Source organism: Ailuropoda melanoleuca, chromosome 11 (assembly GCF_002007445.2).
Source record: "Ailuropoda melanoleuca isolate Jingjing chromosome 11, ASM200744v2, whole genome shotgun sequence".
Taxonomy (NCBI): domain Eukaryota; kingdom Metazoa; phylum Chordata; class Mammalia; order Carnivora; family Ursidae; genus Ailuropoda; species Ailuropoda melanoleuca.
In genome coordinates this window covers 56,552,297-56,560,035 of record NC_048228.1, presented here as the reverse complement: position 1 = coordinate 56,560,035, position 7,739 = coordinate 56,552,297, and the positions used below count along the sequence as shown (strand labels likewise).

The following is a 7,739-nucleotide window of genomic DNA, read 5'->3' as shown; positions in this document are numbered from 1 at the left end:
GTCTTTTATCTGTAGTGTCATTTGCAAATATCTTCTCCCATTCCGTGGGCTGCCTCTTAGTTTTTCTGACTCTTTCCTTGGCTGTGCAGAAGGNCAGAAGCTCTTTATCCTGATAAAGTCCCATAAGTTCATTTTATCTTTTATTTCTCTTGCCTTTGGCGATGTGTCGTGAAAAAGGTTGCTCTGGCCGATGTCATAGAAGTTGTTGCCTATGTTCTCCTCTAGAATTTTGATGGATTCCTGTCTCACATTGAGGTCTTTCATCCATTTGGAGTTTATTTTTGTGTATGGTGTGAGAGAGTGGTCAAGTTTCATTCTTTTGCATGTAGCTGTCCAATTTTCCCAGCACCATTTATTGAAGAGACTGTCTTTTTTCCACTGGATGTTTTTTCCTGCTTTATCAAAGATTAGTTGCCCAAAGAGCCAAGGGTCCATTTCTGGGATCTCTATTCTGTTCCATTGGTCTATGTGTCTGTTTTTGTGCCAGTACCATGCTGTCTTTGTGATCACAGCTTTGTAATACAACTTGAAATCCGGCATTGTGATGCCCCCGGCTTTGTTTTTCCTTTCAAACACTTCCTTGGCAATTCGTGGCCTTTTCTGGTTCCACACAAATTTAAGGGCTCTTTGTTCCAGTTCTTTGAAAAATATCATTGGTATTTTGATCAGGATAGCATTGAAAGTGTAGATTGCTTTGGGTAGCATGGACATTTTAGCTATGTTAATTCTTCCGATCCATGAGCATGGACTATTTTTCCATCCTTTTTAAGGATGCCCACTCTCCCCATTATTATTCAACATAGTACTAGAAGTCCTTGCAATAGCAATCAGACAACAAAAAAGGATAAAAGGTAGCCAAATCGGCAAAGAAGAAGTCAAACTGTCTCTCTTCACAGATGACATGATACTCTATATGGAAAACCCAATAGATTTTAAGTCTTTATAGAGAAAATTTCAGTGAAAGGAATGTGCCCAGGGAAGAGAAGGATTTAATGTGGATTCCAGGATTTCTACCTTGTGAGTGTATTTGAACAGAGTTGGCTTACAGAAACAGAAAGCAACTGGGAGGACCAACTTCTTTGAGATTAATATTCTGTGTTCTCTTTTGAATTTATTCACTTAAAAGAGCCAAAGCGATATTTAGATGGAGATTTTTAGAAGTCATTTAGATGACACAAGGTCTCAATCTTAGAAAATAGCAAAAGAAATAGGTTGAGGGTCAACAGCATAAAGGAGACTTTATACAAATCAGAGACCTAAACATTGGTTGGTTTTTTATCAGTGTGATGGTAGACTTTTTTTAAATAAAAAGGAAATTGTACAACACATTCCAAGTCTTCAAAAGAGATATGTGGAGTGTTAGAGATTTTGGAAGGAAACAGTATTGAGAAAGAAAAGACAGGAATGATAGATGGGGTACCAATACTGTATTTAGCTAGTAATAGGGACCATGGAGAGAGGCCATCTTTTGCTTGGGTTGTAGAATATGAGTAAAATCTCTTTGAGAATGCTGCAAGGTAAATAGTGTTCCTCAGAGGGCTCTTGATTTTTGTTCATGGCAAAATGTGTACTGATGTTTGAAATTTTATTTTAAGATTGTGAATGGCTTCTTTTTCTGCCCTAGTCAAGTTATAATTGCAATTCAACCTTTACTGAGAATTCCTATTGTAGGAATAATGAATCAATATTTATTACACATAAAAAATTAGATATGACATTTTTCATAGCTCTCTAAATATTCTCTCATTCTATAATATTATATTCTTCCTTTTACTTCCATCTTTCACACATAAATACACACACATGTGCACATGCACATGCCACACAATGATTCACAATTCTTCATGAGCTCATCTCAATGATGCAGATGAGAAAAATTATACTCCTCCCCTCTTCCCAAATGCATCTATTAATATAAAAGCTTGTGCAATTTGAGTACCCATCATAATTCTGGAAAAACATTCATTTAATAAGGGTAGAAATTGTGTATTGAATGTGTTAATGAAAAAGGATTTACATTGATGTACCTTAATTATTAACATAGAGGGATAGATTGATGAGTAGATAAAAGATTACCCACTTCATATCTTGGAACATTATCATCTACCTAAATCTGAATACCTAAGGGACATGTGAACATTTCCATAGAGTTGTCCTATTAAATTGATCACCATAGGAAAAAATTCTCAAATAGATCATATTGATTCCTAGACCTGCTGTGAGTTCTGTGTATTGTACTTTACCTAATGATATTATCAGCCTTTTGGTTATTGAGGCAGAAATCACATTTCTTCACATCTTTGTACAAAATCATACATCTTTGTTCTAACACGCTTTTTTTTTCTAGCCACAGATCTAACCAGTAAATATAAATTTCAACTGTGTTTCTAACATTTACTATTAGCAGTCCATGTTTCAGGCTATTATGATCCTACGTTTAAGTTATTAACCCACATTTTTAATCATTTCTCTTCTCTTAAACTCTTACTTTTCTATGACAATTTATGTTTAGCTGCCAAAACTGTTTGCTAAAGGAAATATTTGATCTTCTGACTTTTTTAAAACCTCAGTAATAATTTTTGCCTATAAATTAAAATCTAAAGTCATTGTATATCAGTCAAGACTAACTGAATGTCTCCTATTTCAATCTAACTTTCTTCTATAACCTACTGCCCATGGCTTTGTCTGAGCTCCATAATCACTGGAATACTTTCCAATATCCGTGAACTGCTCCCATCCTTCTATTTATTGTGAAATCTGCCTTTTTGCCACGCTCTGCCTACATCCTACCAGAGCTTTCATCTCACCCCATGTGTTAACTGCCTTACTAAAGTTGTTCTTAGTTGTTCCAAATAGGAATAATTGTGTTCTTCCTCTGGAATTCTGAACACCCTAAACTATCTGTAGGACCCTTATCCAAATGTTCCCCTAGGTATCCAAACATCTGTAAGCAAACTAGTTGCAATTCCACATTGGGAAAAAGATGTGGAATATATTTGCCTAAACCAACTGGCACCTTTGAACATAGGGTAGAATGGGTGTTAGTGTGTGTGTGTTTCTAGGTGTGAAATATTAATTTTAGGGTGTCCTTATTTGTTGTTTCTCTCATTGCCAATCCAGAGAATAAATGTATCTCTATTTCATGTATTTTAACTTCTAGAAGTTTGGAATAATTTTTCCCAGATATTTTTGCCTGTCTGTTTTATTTCTCAATAAACATAAAACTTGCACACAATGAATAAACTTTCTCCTTTAAAATTAATTTTTAACTTGTTCTTTGTCTAAACTGCCATTTTATCTCTGCATTCAGCAGCAACACGCTGTGAGCGCTGCAGAGCTGTGTGCGAGGGTGCTGCTGTTGTGATGTCTGAGAAGTGGGCCATGGCAATTCCGCTGTGGCAGTTCTTCTGCTCTGGCTGTGAAATTTGTGGGAAGATTCTGGTGGTGGTCTTGTGACATGAGACACTTAATGTAAAGATCATTCTGGACAAACTCACAGAGAGAGGCCATGAGGTAACAGTGTTGACTCTTTCATATGCTCACCTCATCAACTACAAGAAGCCTTCCCTCCTGATCTTCAACATAAACCATTCACTGGATATCAAAACATTATCTGAGAATTCAAATAATAAATTTGTAGACCTAGCTCTTAAAGTCTTGCCAAAGTAAACATCCTGGCAGTCAACAATAAAACTGAGAGATGTCTTTGTTGAAATGATTGAGACAATAAAAGTCCTATGTGAGAGTATAAAGGAGAAATATTCAGCGAAAATTTCACTCTACCTTCCTATGTGCCTGTTCACATGATGGGACTAACAGACAGAATGACCTTTCTGGAAAGAGTGAACAATACAGTGGTTTCTGTTTTCTTTGACTTCTGAATCCAGGATTCTGACATTCATTTTTGGGAACATTTTAAAGTGAGGCATTAGCTAAAAGACTCTGCTTTTTATTTTAAAGTTGTTATCAGAAGAAATTTAGAAAGATTTAAGTGAGTCTAGGTCAATGAAGGGAATACATTTTAAAACATCTGTCTTCCATTGTAACTCTACAAGTGATAGCAATGAACTGGTTATCAAAAACTACGTGGGAATGGAGACGTCAAGAAATCTCTTGCCGTGGTTACTTTTTAGTCTTCAAATCATTTCCCATAAGATACCTTCATACTTGTAAAATTCACACCCAAACCAAAACAGAACACACAAAGTTTATTAATCCTCTGAAAGATGGATTATTTTTCATATTTGGATATGACAAATCCAGTTCCAGGAGTTTTCATATTGGAGGAATAGTGTAATATTTATTCTAAGAGTAAAATAACCTAATTATTGACACCAGGAATAAACTGAAATATGTCAACATTCACAACAAGATTAACAAAGAGATTAAATTTGCCCGAATCTGCTCCAAAAATTGTTGGTAGTTGGGGATGATTATACCCAATCTTGTATTGGAACAGAATACTCACCGTTTTTGTCTCTCTCATAAATTTTAGGTGAAATGTCAGAAAGTCCTATTTGGAAAGTTTTATTATGGCTGGTCATTGAAAAGTTTCCTGAATGCTTTATACTTCTTGGGGGGAGTGCCACACAGAAAAACCTGAAAAAGTATTTAGAAAACTAAAAAACTTTCTTAGCAGTTAAAGAGAGTAGATTTTTTTTTTTACTTCACTGAAATACATGTATCCTACCTGTTTCCATTTCTTTGCCTTTTCTGCTAAAAATGCTTTTTCTCTGTAATTTTCATAAACTCAAATATCATCTGAATCATTCAATTCAGACAGGCTTCCACTTCAACTATCTTTGAGTAGTATGCACAAATATGAACTAACAAACAAAGGTCCATATTAGATAGAAAACATTATCTAATTCACTGAATATCTAATTGTTTCACAGAACTAATGTTCAAAGGAGCTCACTTTGAAAATCCTTAGATTTAGATATGATTTGAATTTAAATGCATTGATTTGTATAATTAATTAATTTAATAATTAGTACACATTGCAGATGCATACTACATGCTCAGCTTTATATAGATTTAGGTAAAAAATTAAGAATCTTGGCCTCAAGTCTACCTTCAAAGGTAAATTAAAGAGCTAGAACTATGCACAGGTCACTGCCACACTTTGATAAATAGGATTATGAGTAAAGACCTCTGGAAGAATTCAAGTTGATAACAAGAGGACAGAAGCATTATCAGAGAAGGAGGGGGGCATCATCTATTAAGCAAAAGTGTATACTGGCCATGCTTCAGGCAATCCCCAAGAATTCTTTAAAATTAAAAACTATCTTTCTTGGATCACCGGGTAGCTTAAAATAATAGATTCATTAGATAATAATAATATAATTGGTAGCTAAAATTAATAAAAACTTAATTATATATGTTTTACAGAATTATCTATCATGAGTATAACCCAACTGTATGTGAATAATATAACTAAAAGAAAAGGGATATTGGTCAATTTTATTTCACTGTTTCATGTCTGTATTTCCTTATGTTTAACATTTTGAAGGAGAGTTACAAAATCATTTACAGGCTTTTTTATACTTAAATTGACTTTCATTTTTCCCTTTCATCTTCACTCTACTAGTTATTGGGAAGCATTGCTTTAAATATAGACTTTTCCTACTGTAAGTACTATCTTTCTAAAATGAAGCCTAAGGTCATGTAAACCAACTCACCTGGTGGTGTTGTGGGGGAGTGGATCAAGTGAAACAAGAGAATGATTAATAGAAAAGCAGGGGGAGGTAGGAGAGGAAGAAGCAGGCTCCCAGTGGAGGAGCCCAATATGGGCTTGGTCCCAGGACTCTGGGATCACGCCCTGAGTCAAAGGCAGACGCTTAATGACTGAGCTACCCAGGCACCCCCAAGTGCTATATTGTTGGTCACAAAATGTTTTTTTTTTTCTTTTCAATAATTTGGTAAAACAGAAAAGAAGAAAAGGAGGGAATAGGCCCTTCCAAGTTTGGCAAAGGCCTGAGTGGACAATCCTGTTCATTCCAGGCACAAAGAGCTTAATGAGAACACAGCATTCCCCTCTTGTTTTCAAAGAACCCGTTCCTATATTTTAGCCTAAAGAAAAGCTGAGAATTCAACATGACCATTAACTAGTGAGCATGTCCCATTCTTCCTTTGTCTTTTCCCAAGTGTCTCTTTTTTAAAGATTTTATTTATTTATTTGAGAGAGAGAGAGAGAGTTTGTGTGCACTGTGGGGGGGGGAGGGCATAGAGAGAGGGACAAACAGGCTCCCCACTGTCAGGATGGCTAAAATTAACAATACAAGAAACAACAGGTGTTGGTGAGGATGCAAAGAAAGGGGAACCCTTTTGCATTGCTGGTGAGAATGTAAACTGGTGCAGCCACTCTGGGAAACAGTATGGAGTTTCCTCAAAACTTAAAAATAGAACCACCCTACGATTCAGTTAATTCCACTGCTAGGTACCTACACAAAGGATACAGAAATACAGATTTGAAGGGGAACATGCAGCACCCTGATGTTTATAGCAGCATTAGTAACAAGAGCCAAAGTACGGAAAGAGCCCAAATGTCCATCTGATGCATGGATAAAGAAGTGGATGTGAATGGAATATTACTCGGCCATCCAAAAGAATAAAATCTTGCCATTTACAACGGCATGGCTGGAGCTAGAATGTATTATGCTAAGTGAAATAAATCAGTCAGAGAAAGACAAACACCATGTGATTTCACTTGTATGTGGAATTAAGAAAACAGATGAACATATAGGATGGAAAAAATGGAGAAAGGGAAATAAACCACAAGAGACTCTTTAACTATGGAAAACAAACTAAGAGTTGATGGAGGGAGGCAGGTTGGAGATGAGCTAGATGGGTGAAGGGCACTATTAAGGAAGGCACTTGTTAGGATGAGCACTGGGTGTTGTATGTAAGTGATGAATCACTGAATTCCACTCCTGAAATCAATACCACACAGTATGTTAACTAACTAGAATTTAAGTGAAGATTTGAAGAAAAAAAAAAGCTCAAAGAAAGTTGATATGAATGAAGGAAGAAAGTAGAGTAACAAGATTAGAATACTAGTCAGAATATTTTGGGGGCCATTTCAGAGAATATAGATTTTAACACATATAAAATAGAAAGTTATTAAAGTATTTTACTAAATACTGACATTCTCTGAAATAGACTTTCTGAAAATCAGGAATGTCTCTGTGTAGAAAGTGGGTTACAGCAGTGTGAAAATGAAAGTAGGGATATTAGAAGGTTATTGCAGTAAATCCAACTTGTATATGAAAATGGCTAGGATTAAAGTCATAATAAAGACTGACAAAGAAGAACAGATCAATATACAACTTGGGAGTAGAATTTATAAATATGGTGATCAATTGAATAATTGCTTGATCATTTTTTTAGTCAAATTCTTACGATATTGAAAATGATAATGTTATTATGATATATTTGCTGTAGATTAATTACTTGGTAAAAATCAACTTTTTAAGCAAAAGGATTATAGACAAAGTCATTGTCCTAAATATCATTGGATCCATTTCTACATAGGGTAGTGATTTCCAGGTGTGGGGATCTAAGCAAAAAAAAAAAAAAAGGAATTTTACATTATCAAAAGCCTCTTATACAAGAAAGCAAAGAAATTAGAATTGGATGTGCTGGAAGGAAAAATAAGATTATCAAGTTAACTTTTATCTTTTTATCTTTTTTATCTTTTCTATTCTATCTCTTTTCAGTGTAATATGAATCTGATCTAG

General features: G+C 35.1%; 1 protein-coding gene across 1 annotated transcript in view; it reads right to left on the bottom strand.

The window, feature by feature from the left end:
* Positions 1-7,739, bottom strand: part of UGT2A1 (UDP glucuronosyltransferase family 2 member A1 complex locus) — a 162,509-nt gene that overhangs the window by 23,016 nt on the left and 131,754 nt on the right.